Here is a 14,957-nt window from a genome sequence, read left to right on the forward strand (position 1 = left end):
AGGAAGTTCCCGACGAGGTCATGTTTGAAGCTACCGTATTTTCTCAGGGAATCTCCATGGATAGAGTTCGAGGCTTCGAGCCCTGTGTGACTGTGTGTTATGCAGATTTCATTAATGTTGTTTCCGTGCTGATACAGTAGTTCCCTGCATATCTTGCATTCCTCAAAAGTAATTCACCTGCTTAGTTCAGGATTATTTTTTTACAGAGTTAGTTTCAGATTAATCCTAATTTTTATGCAATTCTAAAGCAGACATGCCACTGGTATCGTTTATCTTCAAATTTGGTTCTGGACTCTTTTTTGTTGACTATTATATCTGACCTGAAAGCTTGATCTCGGCCTTATAGGAGACAATTCTACATCAACTGAATTTTACATGGTACAGTTATCTATTTAGTTCAATTTTACATAGTTAATGGAAAACGCTGTACATCACCCGGGGGATCGCGTGTCTCGCGTCCCCCGGCTCCTCCTCTCAACACGTGTCGCCGTGGACCCCACCCACCGCCCAAGCCTCTCTTCTTCCTCCCCAGATTTTTCCACCTCCACTGCGCCTACAGAGCCTCATCCATGGGCTGACCCCAAGCGCCGCCCCTACCTCCCCCTCCCAGAACTCTCCCGCCTGCTCGCCTCCCGGAGCTCGCCCACCTGCTCGCCTCCCGGAGCTCGCCGCCCTGCGCACTACCCAGAGCTCGCCCACCTCGACCCTGCGCCTCTCCAAGATGGTGTGGTCGCCGAGCTAGACCGGCGAGAAGGACCAGGTTGATGCTGCCTTCTCCACCTCCACGGTCGTGTGACCCATCTCCGGGATCACCAGGTCCCGCGCGCAGCTCGAAGAGGTCGTCGCGCCATGAAGTCTGATGTAGAAGTGGACGGTGGGCTGCAGAATTTGGCGTTGCTGCGAGCAGCGGGGAGGGGATGCTGCGAGCGACGGCCGAGCGATCTTGCTACCATGGGCGGCCAGACTTGCTACATGGGGCAACAGGCGTTGCTACAAGAGGCGGCCTGCGATGCTACCATTGCGCGGCGGTGGCATTGCTACCCAGTAGCCGCCCGTGTTGCTACCATGGCACGGTGGTTTCGCTACCATGGCACGACGGCGCTGCTACAAATGGCTGCTGACATTGCTACAAAGGTAGACCGTCCTTGCTACAAGGATCGACCAACCGTGCTACCATGGCGCGGCTGCTTTTGCTGCAAGGGGTGGCCGGCGCTGCTACCTTGGCGTGGCGGCGGTGCTACAAGAGGAGGGAGACGGTGCTACAGGAGGGGTGCGGTGGTGCTACAGGGGGCTGACGACATTGCTGTTTCGGTGGACGGCGAAGCTACTTCAACGGCGAGGTGTTTCTCGGACGACCGCCAGTCCGCCATGGCCGGCGCTGGGATGTGTGGCGCGGGGAGAAGATGCTGCATTAGTTATCTGGCGCCGCCCTTGACGGGTTCTCCGGCGGGGTTCTCCGGCAACGCCAGCAACAACTTCTCCGGCAACGGTCATGGCTCACGGGAGGAGCGGGGTGGGGGAAGCGAGGAAGCGGGAGGCTGCGAGGCATGTCTTTGGGCAGCCAGATCGTGGGTGTGCTTTTTTGCTTTTTTTTTCCGGTGTTGTGCTGCCGTTGAGGCGTTGACTGTGTGCGAACGGTTTTGATCGGTCCATCGGACGGCTGGCGACCCGGCGGATCGGGGGCTTTAATCCCCCGGGGGACGCTCAGCACGCCCCATAGTTAATTTAATCTGAATTGGGCGAGGTTTCTCACCACGTTGTTAGAAATCATGAGAACACACGTACTCGGAGGTAGTAGGACACTTTTGATCCGTAGCAACGCACGGGTATTTAGCTAGTTTAGTATTATATTGCAACCTGCAGATCGCATATAAGACTATACACAATGAGACTAGCCACAATATGGGAGTATCATAAGTAGTATTATGTATGCTATGTTGGCAAAAATCTGATGTGGCTAACCAATTAATAAGGTGGAAGATGAGAGTGGTATCATAAGACTAGTCACAATGCATAGTATCATATAGAAATATCATGCGTATGATACAATGCATAGTATCATAAGACTAGTCACAATGCATAGTACATGTTATTATCACCATAATGCATGGTATCATATACTAGTATCATAGTCTTCTTATATTAATTGATTTGTAGAATCTCAATGCAAATATATGTACAAGATTTACTTGACATTAAATTTTTCTAGTAGTATGTGTTATGATACGGTATCTACCTATGAGTACTAGTATTCTCTCTCTCATCCTTAATTGCACTGCCACATCAGCATTTTGCATGCATGAAATGCATGATACTACCTATGATACTCCCATTGTGGGTAGTCTAATATGATACTGTATCATAACACGTAAAACTAGAAAAAACTTAATGGTAAACACATCGTGTACATAAATTTGCACTGAGATTCTACAAAATATTAAATATGATGATATTATGATACTATCTTATGATACTATGCATTGTGGGGGTAATATCATGTGCATGATACTAGTGTATGATACTTCTCATTGTGACTAGTCTGAGAGTATCATCGGTAGTGTCATGCATTTCATGCATGCAAAACGCTATTGTGATAGTGTAATTAAGGATGAGAGAGAGGGTACTAGTAGTATCATAGGTAGATACCGTATCATAGCACATACTCCTATTTGTATGCACATTTAAATTATATAATGCAAAAATTATATTATTAGAAAATATTACTACTAGAAAAATTAATGTCAAGTAAATCGTATACATATATTTGCATTGAGATTCTACAAATCAATTAATATAAGAAAACTGTGATATTAGTATGTGATATCATGCATTATGGAGATAGTAACATGTAGTATAAGGTTGATACATCTATACAAACTAGTAATTGTGCATGTGCAATGCACATGTAATCTTAAAAGACAAATATCATCAATGTGTAGTATTATTGTTATACTGCTGTTGGTGGAGGAAAATAAAAATTGAAGATATATTTTTTTGGCAAATTTCCCCTACATTGATTAAAAACATCGTGGAGAACCAAGTCTAAGTAAGAAGATCCATCACTAATGGCAAAAAAACTTAGTTATTAGCTAGCTCTAGCAAAACTTACATAATGCAAGATTGATATAAGTCACCAACCCTAAAAAAATAGCAAATATATATTTCATACGTTAAGCCATGAAAATCCACAAAAAATAATGCACAATCTCAATGTATTTGTCAACATGCACGTGAATGGTGAATTATATGGAAATCGACATAAGTAATGCACAACTTGGATGTATTTTCCGCAACCTGATAGCAAGCTTCGGTCTTATACGTGCACACATGATACATGCAAAATTTAGTCTTAAACACGCAACATGATAGCACAGTTAGGTATGCAAACCTGAATGCAAGATTCGCCTAAATTATCTGAATATGAAGTAGAATTTGGTATCAACGAATTCCCCTATTCATTTTGAGCACGTGTGTCCATAGATTCAAAATTTTATAAAATTCAACTAATTGAGTAGGTAGTCTAACACAAAATGGCAACATCAAGATATTTCTCAATATGCATCACATTCAGATCTCACGGTCATCGCAAGGCAAATTTGCTTATTGAATAGGAGAAGGTCTAAATAACAATTCAGCACATTTCATAATCAGACTCTCGGTAGCAAACTGGGAATGTCTACTTACATATTTCTGAATGTGCTATGTATATCTTTATCAAAATCAAAACTCTTGTGGCGAGAATGTCTATAAACAGAATTTCCATGAAATGAACATAATTCTTGTGTTCTGACAACTTCGGGGCTTGTTAAACCCATTTGTATGTACATAGACCTTGAATGGTTAAATTTTGATCCAGTCCCTGAAAATGAAGAACACATGTGAATAGACATAAAATACGACTGGCATAGAAGATGTATATCATAAAAATAAGATTTTAATTTAAGTTATATAGTTATTCTAAAAACAAACTTCTCTCAATCCACTAAAAAAAGAATCCTCCTTTTTCACAGTGATATATGGATAGTAACCTATATTAACTAGTTTCTCGAGCTTTGATGTAGCGACCATGCAACCATTACCAACGGAATGGTGCTTGAGAGAATAGGGGTCGTGATTCAGATTGTACAGGAGTTGAGATTTACGCCCATCAGGCAAAACACCTTTTATTTTTTCTTCCTATTTCTTTTTTTTTACTTCATTATTTCTTAGCTCCATGCATCATAAACTTGGTCACCGCCATTTCTTCATTCTCTGTTTATCTATGTCTTCCATATCATGTAGCAGAATTTCTCCTATAAATGATGCTAGAGTACCCGGCTAACCAGGCCACTCCAAGGGGGCAAAACAATCTTGATCGTCCATTGGCCGAGCTACAGTAAAAACCCACCCCCACTTTTCACCTTGACCATTGGATCTGTGAATTTTTGTGACACATCCGCAGCCTCTTGTTGAGTCCATGACTCCTGGGACCGGTTCCGTGCTGGGTCCACTGGTCGGAGGCAGCCACATGCTCTCGTTCTCGTCGCCTTCAATCTCCATCCGTGAGCGGTGAAAACCTAGATCGCGTGGGCAGCCCAATTCATTCCCCAATCCTCCCCGCCCCTATCTCCTCCCCAATGGCGATCTCCTTCTCCCCCGCGCGGCGACACCGGACGCTCGGGACGGAGCGGCGCGGCGACCAGACCGGCGCAGTGCCGGGAGGCGCGACGACGGCGGTTCTGGGCAGGAGCCGCCTCCTGAATCTCTCCGTCATGGCGCGAGCGAGCTCCAGATCGAGCGGGGGCGGCTGTGAGCGGCCGCAGCGTGCTCCGGCTCAGGGAAGGGGAGGCCAGGCCAGGGCGGATTGGGGTGGGGGCCGCATCTCGCGTCGCACGCAGCCGAGCGGCGAGCAGGCGGAGCCGTAGGGGACGGCCACGACGGCGTGCGAGAGGAGGCGCCGCAGGAGCGCGGCCGGGCCGTCGGGGTCGGGGCCACGATTCGGCGACCAGGCCAGGGCGCCGTAGCAGCAGCTGGCGGCGGCGGCCAGGCCAGGGCGGATTGGGGTGGGGGCCGCATCTCGCGTCGCAGGGATGGTAAGTCCTTAGATTTTCTTCTCCTCCTGGTTCCTCTCCCAATTTCTCCCAACATCTCTTTGCCTTATTCACTTGCAGAGTGCTTTTACTAATTTAGTGTGAAATTGCAATCAAGCTTTCCTTTTCTTTTTGTCTAATTTTAGATGTGGGCTTTTGTTGTTGGAAGTTTCATTAGGCTATATGCACTTGCAGAAAGTGGATTATATGCACTTGCAGAAAGCGACGAGGGAAAGTGAATCCAATTTTTTAATATTTGAGAGCCTCACACCTGCGGATTTATGCACTTGCCTTGAAGTGCAACGGTCAAATTTTGGTCCACCTATCACTAAAGGTTTACTTCGACAAACTCTGAAGCTTTGGATGATCTACTTTGTGTACGTACGTTTGTGTTCTTCAGTGTTTTTTATATTTCAGAGTGACAACCATTGACGAACCATATTATTTGTAGGAGTAAAAGAGCAGTGTCGACCTAAGGTTACTGCGGATAGGACTGCGGAAGCTGGCCTGCACTGGATATCCAGATTTTGTTGGCGGTTGCTAGCGGGGAAGAGGGGTGTCATTTGGAGGATGAGGATAAGGAAGGCGGCTATCGCTGGAAAAACATGTGGTATGATATTTGAATGTACATCAGTATAATTATTAAACTTCTATCAAGTGCTCACTACTTTATTTTCTGCAGGGGCTTTCGTAGAAACTACGGAGAATTTGGGATTTGTCTACATTGCTTCGAGACATTATGCACATGTATGTAGTCCATCTGTCTTATTTGTTAACCCTTGATAATGCAATAATTAATTGTGCTATAGTTGATAAAAATTCCCGCGGGGAAATTAACTAACTATGTTAATTTTGCATTCAGAATATCAAGTGCATAATTAATGGAAACGGAAGACATTGGAAGATGTTGTTTTAGTTGCAGAGGGTGGAGTATCTGTAAATATAGACAGTGAATGTGATTTTGAAAATATTACTACTGATGCTGAGTTGCAGGAAAGAAAGTGACTGTTTTGCTCACAAAATATTACCACAGGTACAATTATCCCTCCTCCGAAAGTAGATTATTTATTTCATTATGGAATCCTTTTCCCCATTATGTTTACTTGGCTACCATTTATTGATCTCCGCCCTCCTCCCTCATGCTACATTGTGGCTTCAATGCTGTCAGTATGGTGGAGCCTTGCAGGGTGAGGGAGTAGACAATGGTGAAGATCAGAGGGCTTGAGCTCACGGTGGTCGCCCAGATTTCAACAGCTTCGACAGGTAGAGAAGGTAATCAATTCGTTTATTCTCTGCTTTCGTATATTGTATGGTGCTTGTCAAGCTTATACCCAATCTCTGAGTAAAAAGGAATTTTAAATGACCAAAATGTAAAGAACCCATACCACATATCATCTCCCTGCAAATCTGAGTTACACGTATCTTTCCGCAGATCTCACAAATTTAAAGGAACTGCAATTGTCTTCATGTAGAATTCACTCAAAACTTCTCCATGTAGTTGTCTTCTTATGCCCACCCCATCTTCCCATAATGTCCTACGATTTTTTCAGTCTTCTGAAATTTTAAGCGGATGTTTTATGCTTTAGACTGATATAGTTGTAATCTATTTATTATATGCACCCATGATTTCTATGATTAAGATTTCATTTTGTCGGCTGATTTCTCGATTGATTGAACTAACTGTTCATTTTCATTTTTTGTTAATGCTTAATAATATGTTTGTTGCTTCTTCTTGCATGTGGTTACAAGATTCGCCTTATATGTCGATTGATTCGTTAAGGATTCCCATGCCTTCGGTCAGCTTTGCAATATGGAGGTCACTGCTTTGCAATATGGTATGTGCCTGACAGGGGCAGGTAAGAAAACAACCTCATTTTTGCCTCAGGTCTAACTAGAGATTATGTCATCCAGTTTTAGTGGGCAGTTAAAAGAGCAGCCCTATTTTCGTTAAAGTTTTCCTGCCCTTCAATATATTTTTGGTTGCATTTCCAGTCTCTCTTTTTTGCTCTGATTTGAGGCCTTCAATCCCCTTTTGGTTGGTTAATAGTTGTCGCTACTCTTTTCCTTCGTTCAACTTGTTGTTCCGATTGAAATTAGGAAAATTTTATAGCTAGCAGAATAATTATTTTCAATATGGTGCATTTCTAAGAAAGAAAGAAGAGACGCATTTTAAGATGTGGTGATAACTCTTGTGGAATGTGTACTTGATTTGATGATATAGCCTAGGTTGCTTAGCTAGAAAGAATACCATCTAAAAAGTGTTTCATGTTTCAGATAAGTTGCCTTGTTGGAAGCCATTAAGCATCTTTGGTACTGCTTAAGGGCAGCTGCATAAGTTCTACATAAGGTTATAGTGCAATTCATCTTTTGTACTGAATGCTTGATAAGTTTTGAGTGTTGTTGTTTTTAGTATGGCATGTTCATGTGGATGTTTCTTGGTATACTTTTGCCAAGTATTATTCCAGAGAGGGAGAGAGAGAGAGAGGACTGGGTGGCATTAGCGATATTATGATGTTACTTCTGTTTTAATGTTGCTTCCTAGATGAAAGTAACTACCAAGGTGTTCGATTATTTTTGTATGATGCTAATATGGTGGTATGGGTAAGGTTAATTGGTAAATACATTCAATTATGTATATGAATTTGTCTTCACGTTTGTGTTTGTGGCCAAAAGAAATTGCCTCGGTCTACTTCTTTGTTATCTTTGTTTGCAGAGATCTTTCATACACATAATTGAATGTCGTAACAATTGTTCTTATGTGTGTGTTTCAGATGGGGTTTTGGTAGTAACAAAACCTATCTCATAAGCTTTGCATTTCTTATATTTTCTTCCATACAACACTTTTTCTTCCGGTATAATCTATTATTTACGGTAAGGAATGCATATTACCATGTTTGCCTCTACAGCTTATTCTACCTTCTGAGAGCGTTCAAAATGATCATGTGATTTAGCTAGCTGGTCTGCAAGATTTGATTATTCAGATTTTGTCAAAATGTTCAGTAAACAACAAGAAACTGATTTGCTTCCCTGTCAATTTCTTCCAATAATCGCTCATTCGTTAGTTAGCAGATAGTAAGTTTCCAGAGCAAAACCATCAGAGCAACACTTCAAGTTGAGGTCCCCACTCGATTTAGCTTCAGCATGATTGAGATTGTAATATACTTATAGCTTTACTGTAGTTTGAGAAGCTATTCGAAATGTGATTCTCATGACCGCTGGAGCATCTAGATTCCTCCTTCTTGACGTGGACATGGTTCATGTTTCTTGACAGTGTTTGACCCTTCCAGGTTCGATGTATGCATTGCAAGCTAAAAGAAATTAGTACAAAATAGATAACTTTGTGACATGCTGATGGTAGATTTTGTTTTACAGCTGCAGAACATGCCAAAGAACAATAATCCAAGAAAAAAGGAGGGGTTAACATCGTTTTGCAGTATTTCATATTTAGAGGCAAGAATGTCAGGTTCAATCTAATTTTAATTTTGGTTATGACGCACCGCTACATATCTCTTTTCGTAGAAATGAAAAGGTCAGGTGTTTACACATGGCCACCTCTGCATGCCAGTGTTGTATATGGCCTCTAAAAAATCACTTTGCATATTGACTGAAAATAAGGATGGCACATGTGGTTAATTGCAATCTCCTCCAGTCACCTGATAGAATTTATTAATTATTTTTTTCATGGAATTGATGTTGTAGTGGTCTTTACACCTACAGCTTACTCTAGCTAATTTGGGTGTGGAAAGTATATTTTTGTGATATTCGTACTTTTGTTTAAATGTAGGCCAAACTGCAGTAAATGTGTTTCTTGATCATGCACATACTGTTGTGGATTACCTTTCCGATTCTTCTCTTTTCACGATGGATTAGTTTATGTAAGTTGTTAGAGTTTTATTCACGAATTTTGAGTATGTGCATTTCTAATATTCATGCATCAGTTTGTCAGTTATCAAGTTCTCGCGTTATCACTGTGCTCCAGAGCTTGTTTTCATAGCAATTGAGTAGAGAACATTAGTTATATTAGCTCCACTGGATATGTTCTTGCTGAGTCTTTTCATGAGAAGGTTTTCTTATCTTTGGAACCTTTTTTTTGCACATTCTAAATGTATACCTACTTGACATGGTATTTTCCTTTCGCCTTTCATTCTGGTATTTGAATGAATACTGATTCTGGCAACTCAGCAATAGGTGGCATATAGATTTACAGATTGCCTAAAATAGCAAGGCAATTCTATAATTATGAATTTCTGGCCGTCATCTCTCTTCCATCAATTCTTGATTGGGCTCATCAGGTTTGAACTATGAAGTACTTTCAAACCAATATTCCTTCAAATGATTTCAGCTGATATGTTATTGACGATAGTAACACTACAGCTCACTAGGTGCACGAAATGAAATTGTCTTGCTCATGAATCGTTTACAATATGCTCATATATTGTTTTTTGGCCTCAGTCGTGTCTTCATTTGAGAAAAAGTTGTGATATGAAATTTATCCCAGGCTAAGCTTTGTCTCGCTATTGTTTCAGGTGTGCTTGAAATTCTTCTATTTGGATGTAGGGTCATGGTTTGCTTGCTTCCTCCGTAAGTATTATTGTTTGTGTTCCTTTTTGGCAATGATATTGTTTCTTCATTGACATATTATGCTCCATTTTACCCTCTATCCTCTCCATACCACTCTTTTCCTCTCTTTTCTGTTGTACTCCGTTTGCAGCTCGTATAGTGCTTGATTCTCTGTCAAAGAGTATTTTCTGCTCATGGAGTGCTTGATGAATTGCTTGCAGGAAACCCAATGGTGTTTGTCCTAAACGAGGTTGTTGCTGCCTCGCTGTGTTGGCCTTGTGCCTCAGCCTCGTGCAGGGGTTGCTGCTGCCTCCCTTGGTGCCTTGGCCTCGTGCAGGAACCAAATGGTGTTTGTCCCAAAAGAGGTTGCGTCGACGTTAGTTTCAGCACCGGCGGCAACCGTTGGTGTTCGTGGTGTCCTTCTGTAGGTATTCATCCTACCCCTTTATGTTCGTGGTTCTATTTATCACTTTCATGTGACTCGTCGTGGTTTATTGAGTACAAATGATCAAATGTTTTCGAATTGAGGTATATTTCCTGTGACTCTCATCGTGGTATATTTATTCAAGTCGTTAAGGGTGCAGGTCTATATGATAGAATTTCGCAAGCTTTTTCTGTGTTTTCGCCCATCCAAACAGTTGGGATCCAGGCTGACCACAGAACTCTCATGCAGTTACTTTATGGGCAATTTAGCAATTATATGATATTATAAATTTTATAATTAAGCAGCAAGACTATCCTTTTCATGTCAAGTATGTTACAACAGAACTTGAGATTATACATTCTCAACTCTGCTACATGTTGTGCGCGCTTGGCCAGATTTGAGAATATAGGAATATATCATTAATACCTCCGTGGAGCTTTTGATATATGGGCATACATGATCAACACTCATGTTTTATTCCTGGTTGTGCTTTACAATTGTGAGAGACTTCATATGTACTTGATATCTACTGTTTTGTCTCATCTTTTCCATGCAGGTGACACCTCGTCTGGGTGGAAGCCCAATTTGTATAACATTCATGAAGCCAGATAGTATATTTTTTGGTGGTGTTTTGAACTTCTGATGGATATGGTGGGTTACTGCAGCATTGAGTCAGATGTGGAAGGAGGGGAGAGAAGGGGCCCGTGCTCTTTATAGTTGGGAGGAGAGGATGCGGGAGAAGGAGAGAAATGGTGGGAGCGGCCTTCCCGACCCAGAGCGACGCCGGCGGCCAGCACCCCGAGGCAGGTACATAATTGCGTCTTCTCTCTTTTCCTTGTCCCTAGCCCTCCCTCTAATTTATTTTTTATTTTGCAGCTAGGGGCCATCTCGCTTTGTTGCGAGAGGCAGCAACTTCCAGTCCTCTCCATGGGATTTGCCCCGGCGGCGAGCATGGATAGTCGACGACAGTGGCCTGCATGCTGATGTGGGATTTTTGTAGTTGGCTGTGCTGGCTCTGAGCTCTCTCGCAGGTCAAGGTCTTTGCCGTCATACTCAGATCTAGGGCGGCAACTTCAGCTAGGAGTCTCGAGCTGATGGCAGCATGTCGACGGAGCTCAACTTACAGGTAACCAGCCAATTGCATCTCCTTTTCCCCTTCGTCTCTCTCTCCCCCATTCCTTTCCCCCTAGCAACTTCCAGTCTTCTCCATGGGATTTGCCCCGGCGGCGAGCATGGATAGTCGATGACAGTGGCCTGCATGCTGATGTGGGATTTTTGTAGTTGGCTGTGCTGGCTCTGAGCTCTCTCGCAGGTCAAGGTCTTTGCCGTCATACTCAGATCTAGGGCGGCAACTTCAGCTAGGAGTCTCGAGCTGATGGCAGCATGTCGACGGAGCTCAACTTACAGGTAACCAGCCAATTGCATCTCCTTTTCCCCTTCGTCTCTCTCTCCCCCCATTCCTTTCCCCCCTCTCCCCATAAAGAACCAATTCTTTTGAAGCCTGCAGTGCAGGTTTGACCACAATGGACGAGGTCAAGCAGCTATCGCAGTCGATGCGGAGCAAAACCATGAAGGATATGGGGCTATTCAGGTCTGGAGTAATTTGATTTGCTGTGTTGGGGAAAGAGAGTGCTATGCACATAGGTAAGCAACATGAACTCACAGCGAAATAGCAGAGTTAGACAGGAGCTCTCGCTGGCGTGGCATTACAATGCACAGTTCATAGCTAAATGCTGCTGAGATATAGATTCTTATGTCTTTTAGCTCCGTCCAAGAAAAAATAAAACGAAACTGGTTTTTCTCTTCATTCTTGCAGCCCTTCTGCTGGTTTTGGTTCCTAGATGTGTGATCAAATTTATAAGCCTTGTTAAATAAGTAAATCACAGTATCAGGATTTTGTTTGCTTCGTGTAAGAACGACTTTTTGATCTCTTGGTGCTTATAGAAATTTATGAGTTCATCTTGGTTTATGTTCATGTTCTCGATCCCCTCGTGAACAAAACAAGTGGAACAAATTTTCTAGCTTTTGTATGCATTTACTTTTACTGTAATGTTTAAGAATAAGAAAGCACTCAAGTCTTGCACATTTCCAATACTCCAATTTAACTGATGGTTTAGTTTCTTCATACAAGCCTGAGCATGCTCAGGTTGCAGCAACTTGATGCACGTAAGGAAACCGATTCGAATTGCATTAAGATAGTGTGATGCCTTCACAATCTAAGAATGATGTTTGTTCGTAGCTAACAAGGAAACACAACAGAGGAGAGAATGAGGTAGCTTAGTTTTGTTCCTGGCTTCCTGTAGCTTACAATCATACTGGCTATATAGCTCACAGAAAATGTTCGTGAGCCTACTTAGGTCAAGTTTCCTATCCTACGGAATTAACATTTCCTTTTCTCCATTTTTTCTTGTATCTGGTTAATTTTTGATAAACTCAAAAGATGCAGGTATGAGAGAAGAGACCAGTCTTCCAGCGGTTGGAGAGTGAATAAGTTATTCATGATAGTGAATCGAGCTGCCTATCTGCAGCAGGCTGCCTAAGAGGTAAAAAAGCAGGAAAAAAAGAGAAAGAAGTTACAGTAGCTTCGGTAGCAGTTCCTCTTTTGACTTCCACAAGGTCTCTTCTGACTTCCACAAGGTCGCCTTTACGTTGGGACAGGCTGCGAATATGGATCAAAAGGAGCTCCTTGACATAGAATGGGGCACCACTCGTGCCTAGAATGAGTGATATCTTTATGTATGTAACTAAGGTGCTAGCTTTTGATTCTATCTTCTTGTCTGTATGATGAATACTGCTACTGTTGACTTCCTGATCACCTATTTCACTTACTGATTAGCCTCTGCTATATATGAGTTATTTTTCTATATGTGCCTTTGTGTTTTATTGTTTGCTGATTATCAACATGTATTCACTTACTGATTCTACCATGATTTTCTATAAGCTCATCGTATGTGAATATTTTATTGCTTTGGATCTCATGATGAACTTTGGTTTTGTTCATTTGTAGCAGATGGCTTCAATTCTGCCCTGGGTCCGGCCTTTTCTGAACATGTCAAAGTTTCTGAATATTTGTATGTAGATGCAGCGTCATAGTATTGAGCGTATAAGGCTTTTCCCCAATTGCGTGTGTACAAGGCTCTGCAATGACTGTCACCATATAGATGTCTTATTTTGAACGTCTCCACATTAGATGTTGTAGCCAGTAGACAGTATGCAAGTATGATCCAGACCACTTGGTCTAGCCTGCGCGCATTTGTTCTTTACTTCTTATTAAGGATCTGGTGTATTCTTACTGAAAGAAATGATGCTACTTTAATTGTACTTACTGTATGTGTTGATGGCACATAAAAAGTAACATGATATTTATACACATTTATTTCTCTTTGCTATGAACAAATGGTTGAATGCAACAAATGATGCTTCTGGTATGTACATGTGGTATCTGTAGACAGTTCCTTGGAAGTTTTTATTTTCTTTTAAAAGAATTGCTTATACAAGCTCAAGGGCTCTCAAAAACATACTGAATTGTTGGAAAACTAAACAGAATTGAAACTTATATTTTTATTTTCTTTAGAAAAGATTGCCTATATAGGCTTAAGGACTCTCAAAGACCTATTGAATTATTGGACAACTAAACAAAAATGAATAGCATAAAACATATGGTTACAGTAGTGTCTTGCATTTGCCTGTGCGCCGGGGCGCACCGGGTCATCTAGTGTTAATTAAAGATCAGTAGGAGAACCAAGCATCCATAACATACAAAGGGTTTTTTTTGCGAAACATAACATACAAAGGTTGACATGTGCTTATCTGGATGGCAACAGGTAAGGTTGATAGTAACAAACCGATGTTGATCTCTGTTAAAACAACTAAATAAAACTGCACTCGGATGGCTATGACCTCTATCTAAAGCAAAAAAAAAACTACTCTCTAGGTCAGGTTTATGAACGGCAGCGAAGTGGCAGTAGGGATAAGCACTTCAGGAGAGTTACATAGTAGCCAAAGCACCAATTCACTACCATTACTGAATTATGAAGTCCATCCCAGGGTATACAATTCTCTACAAAGCTGCAACCAATGAAATTGTACCGTGTCTAGGAAAATAGATAAAAAGTGTGCACTTATATGACCAGAAACATAGAGTTATTCCTTATAGCGTAGGAGGCAACAATCTATTCCAAAATGTCAAGAAACAATATGTGTCTTATTCCAGATAGTGATGTGTACGGATGTCCATGCTGATGTTCGATATGAAAAGAGGAAGTGCAAAAGTTGGGGTTCTTTTTGAGTAGGTTGTGTACTGCCTTTGTGCTGGTACAGCCCCTGTGTGGTAAAAAAATGTTTTTTTTCTTTGATTGATCGGCTATTACCAGCCATCCTCACATTAAAATAATTAAGGTGCACACTAACTGGCATACGTAGATCTATTGTAGATGTATATAAACTTCATGAAACATATATTGCATATGGAGAGTGTGGCATTCGTGTGACCAGTCGACAGTGAAGCTAGAGATTGACTTAAAAAAATAAGTACGAGTATAAGCTTAGGAAAAGCATGGAATCAAATATACGTGTTCATACAAGTAATACTGACCGTGGTGAAACAAAATAGCAAGTAAAATGGTGCAAAATATTAGTGCTCGTGGGATAATATATCAGTACTAATGGAGTAGAAATTATAATAATTAGAACATAAGTTCAGCACATGCGGAACAAATCATGGCTAAGAAAGGAACTAACTTTTATGCTAAGTGAAACAATTTTTTAGCGCATACGGAGGAAATCGTGACTTTGAGAAGAACAAACTTTGGACCAGTTGGAGCTAAAAAATAGTGCACAAAGAACATTTAACATCTGGAAAATAGAACAAATACGGATCATAATTTAATAGCACGTGGAACAAA

At 41.6% G+C, this 14,957-nt stretch overlaps 2 long non-coding RNA genes across 12 annotated transcripts; both read left to right on the plus strand.

Moving 5' to 3' along the window:
- Positions 1 to 5,120: 5,120 nt before the first annotated feature.
- On the plus strand, positions 5,121 to 11,197 carry LOC127314358 (uncharacterized). 8 transcript variants are annotated; one of them, XR_011748926.1, is made up of 11 exons: positions 5,121 to 5,403; positions 5,521 to 5,679; positions 5,752 to 5,816; positions 5,941 to 6,102; positions 6,238 to 6,341; positions 6,819 to 6,925; positions 7,344 to 8,363; positions 8,442 to 8,532; positions 8,854 to 8,944; positions 9,596 to 9,650; positions 9,851 to 10,305. It is a non-coding gene; the product is annotated as an uncharacterized lncRNA (long non-coding RNA). The 8 variants fall into 8 exon arrangements; XR_011748919.1 differs by lacking the exons at positions 8,442 to 8,532; positions 8,854 to 8,944; positions 9,596 to 9,650; positions 9,851 to 10,305 and adding exons at positions 10,610 to 10,860; positions 10,930 to 11,197 and having other exon boundaries at positions 5,128 to 5,403; positions 7,344 to 7,416; XR_011748921.1 differs by lacking the exons at positions 8,442 to 8,532; positions 8,854 to 8,944; positions 9,596 to 9,650; positions 9,851 to 10,305 and adding exons at positions 10,610 to 10,860; positions 10,930 to 11,197 and having other exon boundaries at positions 5,128 to 5,403; positions 6,819 to 6,904; positions 7,344 to 7,416.
- Positions 11,198 to 11,247: 50 nt separating this feature from the next.
- On the plus strand, positions 11,248 to 13,423 carry LOC139833487 (uncharacterized). 4 transcript variants are annotated; one of them, XR_011749327.1, is made up of 5 exons: positions 11,248 to 11,460; positions 11,561 to 11,697; positions 12,494 to 12,596; positions 12,712 to 12,802; positions 13,064 to 13,423. It is a non-coding gene; the product is annotated as an uncharacterized lncRNA (long non-coding RNA). The 4 variants fall into 4 exon arrangements; XR_011749326.1 differs by having other exon boundaries at positions 12,712 to 12,789; positions 13,061 to 13,423; XR_011749325.1 differs by having other exon boundaries at positions 12,712 to 12,789.
- The last annotated feature ends 1,534 nt before the right edge of the window (positions 13,424 to 14,957 follow it).

The sequence above is a fragment of the Lolium perenne genome, chromosome 7 (assembly GCF_019359855.2).
Source record: "Lolium perenne isolate Kyuss_39 chromosome 7, Kyuss_2.0, whole genome shotgun sequence".
Taxonomy (NCBI): Eukaryota; Viridiplantae; Streptophyta; class Magnoliopsida; order Poales; family Poaceae; genus Lolium; species Lolium perenne.